Raw genomic sequence first — 16,786 nt, 5'->3', positions numbered from 1 at the left:
ACTACAGCAAATTGCTCTGTGTATAAAGTTGCTCTCTGAAAGTCTTGATCTAATAGGTTTTTCATGAGGTCTAGACAGTGAATATAAATGAATGAATAAACAGAAACGCTGTAATACAACGTTAGATTAGGGGAAGTAGAAAGCACTTTGGTATTCCTGGCATTTAAGAAAGTCTGCTGTGATAGATATTGTGGCGATGACTGTGTATTTCCTGACACAGAGTAAGGCATTTGATAGAGGTGAAATGACTGAGCAGCAGATACACATTGCTTTATTTGGGTAGCTAGCCTTAACGTCAAAAGCACAGATTGGAGAAGATATTAGGAAGCAGACCAAGATATAATTGATACTGGCATGCTAAAGTCTGTGAAATAAGATCATCAATAACATCCAGACTCTTCATTTCAGACCTCTGCAAAGAGCAAAGACTTTCTTCATGTTGAAGGGAGAAGGGAACAGTCACTGCTGCCTTAAGTGCCTTTATTCCTAGAAGCCACCAAAGGGCTGCTCACCTTTGAGCAGGTACAACTGTTGTTATTTTTTTTTTCCCCTTGAATAAATTGTTTCRTCTTACTCTACTTAACTTGGTAGGCCAAAGGACAACTTTGGTATCTGAATAAAAAAGACAAGTTCTTATTTCAGGAAAAAAATCATAAAGGAGTGTTCAAAAACAAGCATATCAGCTATCTCTGAAGTTTTGAAGTTTGCTTTGCAAGGATTTTTTTATACCTGTGATATTTCCACATTGTTTTGAATTAAGGTACTGCAAAGAAAAATGATGACTTTTATAAAATGGCATCACTATGTTCCTCAAGAGGATACCTCAAATTAATGCTGATTTACTAATGTTTAGCTTGCTGACTTTTGTGCTTAATGAAAAATAGTCCAAGAGAAATATGAACACGACTAGGATACTACCTCCAATACAAATATTAGTGTGACTGCTATTGGAAAAGATGACAGTGTTTGTGAAAAAGTTAGTGATTTTTGTTAACAAGGGTAATTAAAATTCCAGTTTTACAACAATATACACTCTTTTCCTCTCATGGTGAGAAACAATTTTTCTGTATTGGGGATGCATGGCACTTTTTTTAGCAATTTCCTGAGGATGAAAATAAGTTTTATTTCCACCCATAACAAACCACATTATTCAGTCACAAAAGAATAGTGTAAAGGAAAATAAATACAAAATCTACTGCAGTAAAGATTCAAATGCCTTACAGAAATGATGTATGGACCTAATATTACGAGGTACACCAACATTATGCTAATAATTGCATCTACACATGTACAAAACACGTTGCTGCTAGAGCACAATTCATTTTGTCTGCTTAGTGCAAAGTAGCCTCATTACGTTTCAGAAGGTTTTTAATTCCCTTTCTGGAAATAATCATCTAATTAAAATAAACACCTCTTCCTTACTACCAGCATCTGATGAGGGAATACAAGACTGTGGTCTGCTTCCACCTCCACAATTTACTTCCCAAATAAACGAGGGAGTAATTTCAAACACTCTTAAAAGTGATGACATTTCTAGAGCTCTCTTGGAGCAATCCAAGATTAGAAATTTTAATTCCAAGAGGATCTTCCCCAATCAGTATRTCAACATGAAATTTTATCACACTAATAGGCATATAAAAATCATGTGTTTAATACACAACTGCGCATAAAATGCCTGCAAGAATGACTTAACAGCACATAAAGTATCTTCACAGATTTTTTGTTTTCCAATACATGCAAATGCAGAACCTGTCTCAGAAGCATTAAAAACATTTTATTCTTCCTTATCCTTGTTGAAGGACTAAACCCTCATTTAAGCCCAAATAAGCTAATTTGACCATCTAATTTAACCATGCCTGAATTTATTACATAGAACAAATGCCCAACTGCCAAAAAGGTGCAAGCTTTGCCTTATCTGTCACACAACAAAAGTACTTCAATTGATAAGCAGGATTTTTTTTTCCCATAACCTATACATTCTTTACATTCTTTGCTCAAATCTATACATTCTTTGCTCAAATCATTCAAGGAACTTTAAAGAACAACAAAGCGAAAAGCAAAGGGTGAATTTTGCTCAAAGCTAGTTAAGCTTAACATGGCAAAAGCAATGTGTACTTCTTTCAGGAGGTWTGAGAAAATAAAGAACTCCAGACTAATTTCACAGAATCATTTACCACTGCCCTACAAGTTAAAATTTAAATTTATTTCTCATTCTGCTGATCCTRGCTATTACTTCACAATACATAAACAAAGAATAATAACCCCAAAGCAAAAACTGCTTTACGCCAGCACCAGTACAGTGATGTTCTTCAGACTTCAGGGATGAAAAGCAATCTACAATGTATCTGGTAGCAGGTTTTGCAGGGCTTAAAGTATTACCTTCACCCAATTAGTAAAAGTTCCTTTCTCCTTGTCCATTGAATAAAATAAAAAACAAATAAAGCAACCGAAGTTATGTAAAAGTTACATGCCTTTAACAAGTAACAGTCCCAGTTACGGATAGAAAATAATTTGGAGAATAAATGTGAGGTAAGTGGAAGGATCAGCAAATGACCAAAGCATTTATGCATTTAAGATTAATTTATCCAACATAATTTAGTTATCTTTTATATGTAAGCAACTCTGCTCAGCTRTATTTGCAGTTGACCTTTTCTCAAATATTTGTAAGTATTTTGTATCATTCTATTGCTATTTAAATTTTCCTTGCCATCAAGTGCCCATCAGTGTTGCCACAAAGCAGCTAAATCCATCACCACTCAAAGCARAATTGAAGACAGCAAAAATGGAGAGCGCACTGGTCTCTGGGACAGAGCTGCTCTATTCTCAACAATTTAAACACTAAAAAGATGTTCTGAGAACAAAAACACAAACACATCCTTTCTCTCTACTAGAACTACTAACATATAGTGAAAGACTCATGACTCCTGTTTGTCAAATATGTCCAATAAAATATGATCTTATTCAGCCACAGCACTAAACCAAAAGGACAGGTGACAAAAGTACACAAATTGCACCTCTCCTTTTTAAGGCATCATTTTAAAGCACTACCTCTGTACACCAGAAGTGGACAAAGTGTCTGAACAAATGAACCTTATTATTGGCTGTATGTCAAAGCATTTGTTCCTTTCAGTTTAACTTATATAGGATTGTGTTGAATTTACGTGTGTGTGTTTATTAAATTCTATTTTCCTCTTTTCCTTTCAACTTGTCAGAAGAATTGAAGACAGTTTGGTTCAGATCAATCAAACTCTAAATTCACCAAATCAGATTAAAGGTAGTTTTCAAATGTCAAGAGATAATAGATCCAGTGGCACTAGTTTTAAAATACAGATGTAGCTTTAGCATTGCTGATTGCTGTCCTATCCATGTGGTAACCCTAAAACTGAAGAGTGCTGGCTTAATCACTGAAGCTTCGCTCTAGGCTATGAAGACTTTTTGTTCATTTTTAAACAAGCAATAAAATATTTGGATTAAAACACCAAGAATTAACAAATCTCCACAACACTAATCTTCAGATTCTCTGACTATTTTCGAATCTTTATGTAAGCCACATGAAACTTCAGTGTTTCCACTGTTGAAGATCTGATTCTCTACAGATTTCTTCCACACCCACCAATCTCCCCTCCTCCCTCTATTCTGAGTCTTATCTTCTTGCAAAACATATATGAACTTCTTCTAGACAGATCTTTTTCTCCAATGACATCCATGACTTGAATGCAAGATAAGAAATATAAAGTTCGGCAGGACTAGATCCTAAATTCAGATTGTGAAAGATTGTGGAGGACAAACAACTCTATTTGTGACAGCAAACAACACTATAAGAACCAGAAATGAACCCATTAGTGTTTAAAAAACTAATACAAGAAGAAAAATCTCTTCATCAAAAAAAATGATGTAAAGAGAAAAACAAACACACAAAAAACTACTAGCCTCTTAAAAACTGCAAAAAAAAAAAAAACCCACTAGAATACATGGCAAATATTTTTTATGCTCTAAGCGACACATGATCACTCAAGAATGAGTCAGAAGCACTGACCAGTTAGTCACCTGCACCACATTTTTGATATAGGACTAGTATCACCTACATGACATTTTTGATATAGGGAATTTGAATTTATAAACCTAATATTTCTGGCACTGCAGATTTCGCAATGCTTGTGATACGTGACTTCTTGAAGTGGAGGAATGAGTATTCTACCTGCAAGAATAGTCAGGGCATTAATGAACCATATGGGAATAAATCCCTCCAGTTGAATAGTTTTCAATATTTCATACAGTGTTCAGAATCACAGTGCTCTGTGGCAGATAAATGTGAAAAGCTGAAGTATTAGGCAAACTTTAATATGCTCCTGATACAAGTGCAAACAAACATACAACCATGAAGAGAACTGTCTTCCTGAGCTGTACTGGTGAGAAACAAAGCAGAATTCATTGCAGAACTAAAACTGTTGGGATCAACATGTAAGAAATAAAAAGCTAGATACTCACTATATTGAACAAAAACAAGGACAGGAACGAAGCCCTCAAGAACTAACCACCAACAAAATCAATTTGTGAGGTGTTCCTCTCAAAGTACTTCGTTTCATGGGATACAACACAAAGTCATTCACATGGTGACAGGATCGGAATGTCAACACCACTGTATGTCCAGGGACTCCCCAAACTGAAGCTCCTTGGMAAGTGCCAATAGGAAGAAAAGTAGCTCAGAAGCTCAGACTTCTAACAACAGAGGAAGACRTGTCTTAAATGAGTAGAACTCCAGAAACTCCTATGCAAGTCTGAACGAAGGCTCAGATTTGTGATTTTTGAACAATATAACTTCTTTTAAACCTTCTTTCAGGACTTCTGTTGGCTTTGTTATTATCGTTATTATTATTTTTACCCTGCATAGGTTATCTTTACTTAATTCTTACAGATCTTGAGTATGTTAAGATCATTCMGGTATACAAACAACTTGATCTTTACCCTCAAGTTAGATGAGATATTTCTGTAAACATGCAGTCCTAAACAACCCACTAGATTTGTATGCATTTGACTCTGAACAAATTAGAATGGAGACTTTAAAAGCAATAAGCTAGGAAAAAGTAATCCATTAAAACCAATTTCTCCTATCTGAATTATTCAGGGAAGAAGATATGATCCAGAGCAATTTAAATGGTGCTAGTCAACGACAAGGTATGATTGACGAGAAAAAAGAAACCAGCTGGTTTATAAGCCTTCTGAAAGGCTTATATTGAATAATAAATCAATAGGTATCACATAAAACTACAAAAAAAAATCAAATCTAATATAAAATGATCCACTACAAAGCTTTATTTATTTAACCAAAACTATTTTAAGTTAGTGTAAGCTAGACAGTGTACCCAAGTCTAACTTTGCATGCCTTGTATTTGAAGCACATTGACATCTAGCAGTTCTGTTTGGACTCAACCCAACAYGACACTAGCAAAAGAAAAAAAAAATAACAATTAGCTGGCATCAACCTACCAATCCTCAGCTAGCTTTGAAGGAGATATGCCAGGGACACAGACAGGATTATCAGATACCCTGTGTCACTTGCTCTAGGTGTTCCTGCAGGAGCARGGTGGTTGAACTAGATGATCTCTAGAGGTCCCTTCCAACCTTAACCACTCACAAGGAACAGAACAAAAGCCCTAAAAACAAGACCAGACAATGASTCATTAATGCTCTTTGAAAAACATATTAGAAATATCTACCATGAGAGCTTTTAGCAGATATCACAATGATAAACAGTAAAATCACAGGATGAAATAAATCCACAAATTTCATAATTTCAAGTGCTGACTTTCAAAAGGCAGCTATTCAGGTTGTCACTTTTCTTTATCCTCTGCATAATTTCAATGGCTCAAAACCACAAATCATATACAAATAAAAACCGCTAGTTACATTTAAACTAGCTGATGTGATACTACTATTAATTTYCCTTATCACATCTCAGCACACAATGCTAAAGCTGTCATGATGTATTTTACTGCCTCTTGTCCTGTTACCATGCTAATTCAAACATGACAGACCAGCTTTCATGACTCTACTGGACAGATCTGGACAGATCAAAGGTGTTTTTCTAAAGAATGTTTATTTGGCAAAATAAGTGCTAGCCCTAGAAATATCTGGATAAAATTCATTATAATGAAAGTATAGTTAGGCAGGAATTTTTTCCTACATCCAGTACAAAATCTATGGATGAAAATGAGAAGCACAAGCATTGTAGTTATCCTGCTTAGATGTGTGCTATATCCTTAAAGCCAGAGTCTAAGTCCATACAATTTGTGGCCATTATTAGCCCACATAATGCAATTTTTTCAGCAGTTTATATATTTATGTTTTATCCCGGTACTCAACCCCCTATGGCACTACTCACACAAAYACAAAAATGCAGGACTTTAATAACAATAAAAACAGCTTACGAGGTGCATTTTAGTTTTGATGGATCTGATAAAATTCCTTCTCCCAAATGACCAGAAAAAAAATAGCTGCACTAAAAGACATATTTGAGACTGTTTTGGATGCAAAATGCCTTTTGTATAGACTTGTAAGCTCAACATCCATGTCAGTTCCCTTAATAGGTTATTGAGATCTTCTACCTTTATCATTCTGTTTTAGGCAGCCAAAAGTGCCTCTCTCTCTTTATTCATAGTTTGGTTTCTCTTCAAGCAGTCTAAAGTGGGCAAAGTGGATGCAAAATTCATTGTGATGCTGTGTGTGCTACGTGTCTGCTGTAGAAGAAAGAATCTCCCCAAGAAGTGCCATGAACCTTCCTTGCCAGGATCTGCCAGTGGGCATCTCTGTCCCATACAATTCCCTGCATCGTGCTATTCCTCCAGTTCTGTTTAAATCATCCCATCACTGCTCGTAGCAGCTCCATCTCCGCTGCTTTCTTCTGCTAGCGCAACTCTAGAGGACAGTTCAAAGTGCCTAAATGAAAGATCCCATATAAGACATTGTACTTTAAGGAGAAAAATTTCCCAGAACAAAGCTTCTGTAATATAATACTCTAACACTGCTGTGTTAAGGCTGGTTCTTGTTCTTGGATGACTTATAATAGTTATATTTCTTACATATAGGTCAGAAATACCACATCAACCATTAAGAAACCACTTTGGCTTATGCCGAGACTATTATTAAATAAAATGTCTCTGAAGAGGACTTCCAGCAGTAATCACATTTACTTTATTTGCTCCAGCCTTCAGTTTGTAATTTTATTTGCTCAAAAAGCAGCATTGTAGTTATTGTTAGGAATCAATGACTTGCACAGCATCTCATTTTTAAATACAATTATATATATTTCAGTTATAAGCAAGGTTTAGCACATATCACTGATTTTTTTTAATTTGTTCTTGCCTTTGAACAGCAGTACTGCCATCTGAAGACCTTTTCAGGTGTTTATTAACCATCCCCTTTTAAAGTCATTTTTAAATGTCAATACCTTATGCTGATGCAAATTTCTAGCACGTACTTGGACTGACACAGACACCTGCCACCAAACCTCTGAATTTCAGCAGGCCGCCACAATTCTGCCAAGGGACAGCTATGCCTAAGCTCCATGACTGCTTATGCTTCTGCAATAAATTAATTTCACTTATTTTCAGATCTCATCAGAGAAAAACAAAAGCAACCTCTGTATTCATAAATAGTTCACTGATCACCTTTTTTTTTCTTAGAAAAAGGTCCATTTTCAGCAATTTAAGCATATATGTCTGCATAAAACCGGGGCTATTAAAGATAGAGAAGAAGAGAAAAGCAGTATCTCTGAGCCACCTGTCAGGTGAGGACCGGTAGGGCAAGCAACTCCAAGATGGGGTAGCTAAGGATTGAATGGGTATGATGGGCAGTTCCTGCACTGAACATACATAATGAAAACAAACAGGTTCTTGTTTACTTGTACTTGTTGGTTACATATATTTTTATACAAAAATGATCTAGGGAATCTGGTTGCTAAGTTCGATGCACTGAGATTTTAGTTTGACAGGATGCAAATTATCCTTGAAAGTGCATGTTTTTCATGGAGAAAATTAGAAACAAAAGTCATAAAGTCACACACAAGTCAGGAGCCTTTGAAAAATCTAGCTAAATTCAGTTTGGCATTTTTTCACACATATTCTGTGGTACCCACTACTCCTTTACCTTATTGTACACTCATCCTTTGTCTAAATCACTCTTGGTCTGAATTTTGCAATGATAGAATTTTGGTCCATAACTGGGCAGCTTTCCGCATCATTTCTACAAGCTGGGGAAAATGAATTTCAACTTCATTCCAATAAAAGAGAATGAGAATTGGAGGAAAGGAGTTGGTTTTGGTATTAATCATCAATTACTACAGTCATTCAGAGGTCTTTCAAAATTCCACTTAGAACAAGGATTGTGGCTTATTTGTTAAACTGCAGCTGGATTATGCTCCATCCACACAGTGGTTCCAGTGCGTAGCAGAACTTTTTTGCATATTGAATCCACAATTAATTCACTGTAGCACAGGACCTTCTTTTTACCTACTTCCTTGCAGCATTAACCCATGTTGAAGAAGGTATTCTATACTTGACAAAATAATGGTTTCATAAATTATGTTTCTAGTTATGTACCCTTCAGCTATAGTTATATTAGCTCAGGCACTTTCTGACAGCTTCTTCAAATAGACCTTAGATTAGAAACAAAATGAGAATGTTTTCCCCTTTTTTTCCCCCTGTAGAACAGACCATCTGAGCAGATGTTAGAGACAAGAATACTCATTCCATTATTAATCCCATTTGAAAGTAATGTGTTATCTGTTCTGTTGTARGTGTACTTACTCATTTGCATAACTGGCATATTCAGAATCTTGATTTCTATAAAATAGATAGGAACAATGCAGCTTATGGCCTGGATATGCACTACTGGCATTTTCAAGACCACAGACATGTTCTCCATAGCATCTGTTGCATTAAAAGTCTTAATGCCAGAATATTTGAACACTGAATATTTGTGAATATATGACAAGTTTATTGATTGTACAAAAGGTTTTTCTCTCTTCTGAAAGGATTCTGCTCCTACTAAATACCTGAATTATACAGAGAACAAGAAAAACTCCAGGACATGAACTTTGCAAAGCAAATCATTCTCACCAATAGTCATGCATTCCAACATTTATAGATGCATTAAAGTTGCCTCTTCTTATTATTTCCTTACTGTTGACTCAACTTTTCTATTGTCTTTACATAGCTTATCAGCATAGTCAATGGACATGATACGAAAAATGTTGCTATATTTTGGTGTAAACAGAAAGATTAAACAGTGTTTAATCTCACACAGAGAAAGATTAAATACAGATAATTTTTTGATATGAAAATGTACTGCATTTACTATTTGTACGTGAAGAATAACACTGTTATCAAATTTCAACACCGTTTTCTTTGAAGAGTTCCCTTATCTCTTATATTCCAGGGAGGTACTGGTGGAGCATCTGCCACCATGCTCCTGTTCACACAGACATTCAGGGGCTGCATCTTGTTGGACGTGCTTTTATCCTCTTAAACTTGACATGCAGGGAAAAACAACAACAAAATGCCAAATCTCCCAAATCTCTGTCCAAGAATGAAACCGGTGCACACAGCAAATGTGTGCATTTTAATGTCAAAGTTAGTTTACTCTTTTAAAAAATCTTTTTAAAAACTCCTTTAGAAAAATCTCTYTCCCCCCTCTACCCCCTGAATAAACTGCTGACCATCCTTCTTGATGGCCTGCTGAAGGAAACAGTATTTTAAAAGAAGCCCTTCGATAACTATTAGCATCTGTTACACTGCTGCACTTCCCATGAAGGCAGTTACTGGGCCGTTATACTGCTGGTGAGCTATTTTCACTGGCTGGGTCTAAGAGTGCCAGGCCAGAGGAGAGGCACGTGAGAGCTATTCAGAAGCATTTTAGCTCCCTGCTCTTGGGAGAGCACAAAAGCCACAGCTATTAGCCTAACTTACTCAAATAAAAAACAAACAGGAGATTGCCCTTCTCGGGTTTTAGCCCCAGCTGGTCTGCATGCTTGCCTGGTGCTCTGAGCAGCACTGCGGCTCTGCTCCGACATTCCCCAAATGCCAGCGCTGGAGCAGTGACCTCCAGGGCTCAGACTCGGCACACAGGCACAGGAGAGCCTCAGGCTCCRGGACCAAGCTCAGTGCTGGTCCTGTCCTGGAAAAGCTGCTAAGGGGAGGCCTAATTTCATACAAAAGCAAACAGAAGACACTTAATTACAAACATGACTGCTTCTAATGAGCCTCGTTCACCTCGATTTAAAATATTTGGGTTTGTGCATATGTTTAAGGATTTAACTTTCCTACAGCTGAATCCAAATGTTTAATATTTCCAAGCGAAATTTCATTCATTGAGCTGTTGTACAAGGTTGGCATCCTGTAATTATGCTTTAATTAAATAATTGCACAAAGCACTATGCAGCACACACAACAGAGAATAATGTACGAATGAAATATTGACTAACAATACCTAGAGCAATATTTTAATGCCTTGAGTGAAAGAAAAATACCAGGTGCTAGTACCAGAAATAGACTAAATATGAACTAGAAAGGCTAACATAAAGAGAAGAGTATCTTAGATTCATCAGTGGTCCTATGAATGAGGTCTTTAACAGCAAAATCTTTTAGCAGAGGAAAATGCATCATAACGAACAGGTCTCTCTAAAAAAGAGAAAGAGAAATGCAGATGAGCTCACTCCTTTTAATAAAACTTGCACAATTACATCATATTAATGAGCAAACATCACATATAAGTAGATGGACCAAAAAGCTCTCACCTGAAGATATGGAAGTTGAACATAATGAGTTCATGTGACACACTTTCCATTCTTACCTATCACTTTTTTTCAAGACTTTTTCTGCAACTAAAGGTAATTTGCTAAAAGTCAACAGCTCTAGAGAAGCCTCTTGTTACAGAATTTTAAATCTTACCACAAATAAACTGCATGTATTTCTTTAGGTCATTCTGATAGATTCTCARACTGACCTACATGTGACAAAATTGTCTTTTCAGTATTATATATCTACAGATATATATGTATAAAGATATGTATATATGTGTTTGTATATATACACACACACACACCACACACACATATAAAACCATACATATATAAATCTTTCTGCAACCTGGGAGATGGGAATCCACCCCAAATTTGGCCATTCAATTACTGAAAGCATACACTGCTTTATAACGCCTGGGCATGACTTGGCTCTCAAGCAGGTGGTCAGAGCTGAGCTACCAAGAACCCCTCAATACAGCTGCTTCTTTACTAACACTCATTAAAGTCTTATTAACTTCATTTAGAAATCTAGTAGTGCATTCCATGACAGTAACTACCTGCTGTATAAATAAGGTCTGGAATCATTTGCACTAGTGCTATGATTTTATGTGGTTACAGTGCAGACAAGTAGCCAGAAGTCTTCCTCTTCTAAACTAAGTGAAATCAGTTAAATTTTGTTTCAGCAATGTGAGTGCAAAGAAGCCTATTATAATAGCAAAATAATACTCATCTAAGTTGAAAACCACTCACAGCATAGGCCAGGAGCATGTAAACTGCTAAGTCATAATAATCTGCTCTTTAGACAACRTAATTTGTGATTCTCAAAGGCAAAAAAAACATATTTTGGCAGAAAAGAATAAGAAAGTACTTGTTACCTGCTTGAGGTGTTCACCTTAGATGTGGTATTAGACACCAGAAGAAATACGTACACTAAACACTCCAATAACCAAATACACAGTTGTGCCACTGCACATTTTCCATCCCTGACATACCTCCTTGCTCAGATCTGCACTTTTGTGTTCACATCAGCACAAGGAGGTTTAGCTGGCAGGGAAGACTGGGCAGTCCTGCAGCACACCCCAGCAGCAAAGACGATGGAGTAGAAAGAGCCAAGGTATTTTTTAAACTTCTCTTTATATGGTGGGCTCCTTGGAACAAAAAATCTTTTGTCTTTGCCACCTACCAAAAGTGAATTAGACCTGGAGGGCTAATAGGCAGAACTAATCTCATTTTGTATTGCACCAAGGTGATTGTCTTCCTGTGTCACCCAAGAGCTCATCTGATATTAAAGGCATTGCACCTCTGTAGCATTCACATCATACTGGAAATAAAATCATAAATAATGAAAGAAACAAAATGGATTTTTAAAATCCTTAATACAGCTGGAAAATTTGGTCAGTCTGAAAATTACATTAACTCCACAGTCTCACATCAAATTATTTATTGCCATACCCAGAAATGAGAATTAGAACTCAAGGCGCTTGACATGAACATGTCAAACAATAACTTAAGCAACAATATCCTAAATTAGGCGTATGGGACAGACAGTTTAGGTCCAGTGATTTTAGAGTCACTGACTGGGAGCTCAGTCACCTTATCTGCTCATGTGTRTACCTTCATACATAAGTAACATGTAATTAACGAAACAGAACTAAGATAAAAGCATAGATTTAAAAAAAGTCTTTTTTTCTTTTTTTTTCTTTTTTTCTTCTAGTATCTTTTCACTGAGACTAATAATGTATTTCAGCTCACAACTGTGCTGACCTATAGGAATGCACATAGTTGCTTATGGTGTCAGCTGGCAGATGGCAACTTGGGAAACCAATCAAGTGTCTAAGAGCCACCACTAATTCCAACACATTGATTCCTTCACTCATCACTCCTGACAGTACTTTTTTTTTTTTTCTTTTTTGGAGTGCTACAAGGAAATTTCAAATCCCCCCTGCCTTTAATGGTCAGATATTAGATTAAATTTTAAGATCTTATTAAAACGTGCTACATCTTTTCCTTTTCTATAAAGCTATGAAAGTTACAATAAGGAAATATTTATTGATACATGGACTGGTGCATCCGTAGGTACCTGATTAACTTTCATTTCAAGAATCAAATTGCTCTGAAACACAGAAGTGCAAGAAAACAATTTATAATCTGAAAAATAACATATTCCATTTTTTGATTTCATATGTGAAAAATACCAGGTTCTAGTCAAAATAAAATATTTGAAAAGATGTTCATGATTCTGATCCATCACAAATCTTCTGTATTCTGGGGAATAAAAATGGTTTCTGAAAGGACCTGATCTTGCTGTCAATGATTTTGATGCCATTCCAAGTGAACAGGAACAGAAGTTCTGCCCATGTCACTCTGTGACAACTAAATTGCTAAGATGAGAATGGCAATGAAACTTCAGTTAAAAAACTAACTAGGATCTAAAATAAACTATCTACAGTTGCCTCTCAACTCATTTGCCAAAACAGATGAATCGAAAATTAAGATGATATCTTAATTTTCGATACACAGTCAGCTTGTATTACTTAAACTGGTTGAAATTCAGGCAAAGAGACAACGAAATTGGCCTGAAACCAGTTCKTGAATCTATGGACTCTGGAATTTTAGAGTCTAAACCAGGTCCCAGCTAAGGATTGTGGAAAGTTCAAATTCTCTTAAAAAGAAAGTTTTGACATATTTCTGTGGAATCATTTTATCTTTGCAAGGGCAGCAACTGCTGCACTTCAGACCTCAGACAGTCACAGACCTTCTTGTCTCAGTTCATTTCTACCTGGCATGAAATATTCTAAAATGGTTTAATATTTGCTTTCTTAATTCAGTATCTATTTCTCTCTAAATCTGCCTCTGCTACATTAGCTTTGGAATCACAGTAACTTTACCTATACTCTGTTTACACTGAAAATGCTTTGACTGCATAAGCTACAGTAATACATACAGAGTGAAGTAGGCAAAAAAAAAAAAATAAAAAATGTCTACTGGGGAATATGCTCACACACAAAAGGGACTGATGACACAAGTTCCCAAAGAGATTTTCAAATACATCTGGTTTATTCTAAATCACGACTACGCATTTGTCATTGAYGTTTTATTCCTGTAGCAAAGCCAGTTCTCAGTTACAGAAAATGCGGTCTACTGGCTTGGCTTGCTAAGTGTTTCTAAACAGATGAACCAAGTAACACGAGAAACCRAGTGACAAGTTTCTCTTCACCTCCTACTTGCGTTAGTCCATTTCGCTCTTCGTTCCCTCCTCCCACTCATACATGCACATTGGCAGGGAGACAAGGGGATAACACAACCATAGGCTTGTTGTAAACCTCTTAAAGCAGGTATGTCAGATATTGTTCTCCAATACAAGAATGGGCTATACAGTGACATCTCTAGTTGATGCATGAGAACTTTGAGCCCATAGTTCATTYCTTATTTTTTAAAGGAAACCTTTACCCAGATGGTTGGCAGGAAGATACATTCCAGATATTTGCTTATTTCTTGCTGAAGTCTGCTATTTATTCATTTAGTCTACCATCCACTCATTTAATACTGGAAAGAGAAAGATGGACAAACTAATCAACCAAATTAGGGAGAGCAGAAAGTTTTTAACTGGGTATCCTGCGCCTTCAAAAGCTACTGAAACACCAGGTTTCATTTGTGATGTGATTTGCTCTATTCCCAGAGGTTCCCTTTATATCTCTTCAACACAAAGGGAAAATCCTGGTCTCCTCCAAGTTCCTGCCACCCAACTTCATTCTGCTTAGAATCAGCCCCCCAAATCAGCAAATTCTGGACGTGGAAATAGGCTCAGTGAATCACGCACAATCACAGAAGATTTGAGGTTGGAAAGTACCTCTAGAGATTGATGACATTACAGGAACTGAGGCATAGCCCTGTAGTTTTATTCTGACATACCTCCATGCCTTCCCCATTAACTAGGCAGCAGTGATATAATCTGGTTGCTAATACAGCACACAGCATAACATTTCACTAGGACCAATCCTATACAAAGAGTTTGAACCATGCTGCACTACAGCCTATAGAGCTTCAGAAATGAAAAAAAGTGTAAGGCAAATCTAAAACTTCAATTTAAAGACTTGATCAGCTGTTAAATTCAATGCTTTAGCAGTTCAGCTTCTGTTGACAGCTAGGGGCAAATTTTAATGACAGGTAAACAGAAGCAACATACATCAGAAATGACAAAATCTTCAAGCATAATAATAATTGCCATGGTAAAAAAAAGTCAAAAGTCACTATTTCTATAGGTAAATCTGTACTACCTGAAAACAAGGCAGTGATTAAAAAAAAAAAAAAAAAAAATCTCTTGGCTCAGTGACATCCAGTTTCCAAAACAGAACTAACAGTAGATCATTACCCTGTGCTACTTCCATGCAGTTAAGTTTTAATCTGTTTTACAATACTTATTATCATCTCCAGAGTTCTGATCAAGAAAATAAGCTCTCCGGACACTCATGTCAACTCAGTGTATGAAATAATGTACTATCCCTGTGAAAACGTACTTCTTTAAATGTGCAGGCTGCTGGGTCAGACATGTATCATGTATATTTAGACCAGTCACGCATAGTAAACTGTACACCAAAGCATGTTGATATTTATAGGTTACTGGGTCAACAGTATCCCGTGTCTAATCAAGCCCATCCTSCATAGCAAGCTGTGTGCCAAAGGCTGCTGAAATCTGTCACTTCGGTTCACCCATGTGAACCAGSAGACTCACAGCACCTAWGACTGCCCATGGGACAGTAGACTCACAGGGCCAGACTTGCAAAAATATGAACAAAATACTTTAAATAAGTATGTTTCAGAAATAAATGAAGATACTCTAAATGAATAGGAAACCTATTTCCTATTCACGTGTATTATCCAAATATAAACACTGGTAACATCACAATAATTATCTGCAAGAAGAGAAAGAAGCATTCTCTTCAATGCAAGGTATAATTTTTTTTTGTACTTGTTTTCAAAATAGGCCAGAAGTATTTCATCTTCATCAAAAATATATTTTTTCATATAACACTTAGACGTGTTATAGATTTACTTATTTGCCTATTTTATTGATATGGATTATTGAAGTAATCCTTCAATAATAAACTCCATAAGAAAAAATTAACCTTCAATGAGCGTATGGAATCAAGCTATCTTTTCTCAAAGCTAATGGTAATAGTAACAATAAAAAAGGTAGGCATCACAATATGTCAGTCTACCTTAATCTATATTTATTTCCAGATGAACAGTATTTATAAACAAGAATCCAAACTAGGAAATCTCAAGCTCTTGTGAAGAAAATAAATATTGATATATAATCTTATTGAATCATTTCACTGGCCTCTTCAAAGTTACTACTTAATATCTGAAAATCCATCTGAAGTAACGTCCACTAATCACCAATAAACGTTGCTTAACAAGCAGTAATGCTCAGAGAAGAGCAAAATAGCAAATAACCTCTACATAGTATTCAATTTCAGAAGTATATCATAGTAACCATTGGAGATATAAGCTTGGCATTTTYAAAGTAGTTATTTCCACCAGAAACCTAGCTATGTTTTATATTCCAATGATGAYAAAATTGTATCTACAGCAGAATGTATTACCAGTATTCCTCACAGAAGAGGATAAATACTACAATAAAACATCAGCAAGCTTACTAGCATGAGGCTTGCTTCAAGATGTTCATTTGTTCATCTGTAATGCTGAAAGTTTACACAGTCTGTTATGATCACAGAGGAAGCTAATCTTGTTCTGCTGCATAAAAAAAAAAGTTTAAGCACCTATCCATGCTATGGGAAAGCTTAGCTTCCTGTAAAAACACTAAAAAACACTTCACTGAAAAATACCATTTCAGTGGATATTTCAGAAGTCTTATCATTAACAATAATGCTAGAGAATAAAAACCACAGAAGCAATTTCAATCATGTCAAAATGAGCTTTCATATTTAGAAAAACTCTTAAAACCATATTCTCTAGACATCTTTT

The sequence above is a fragment of the Nothoprocta perdicaria genome, unplaced genomic scaffold, assembly GCF_003342845.1.
Source record: "Nothoprocta perdicaria isolate Ctin4 unplaced genomic scaffold, notPer1 scaffold_102, whole genome shotgun sequence".
Classification (NCBI taxonomy): domain Eukaryota; kingdom Metazoa; phylum Chordata; class Aves; order Tinamiformes; family Tinamidae; genus Nothoprocta; species Nothoprocta perdicaria.
Note: the sequence above shows the minus strand (reverse complement) of the source record.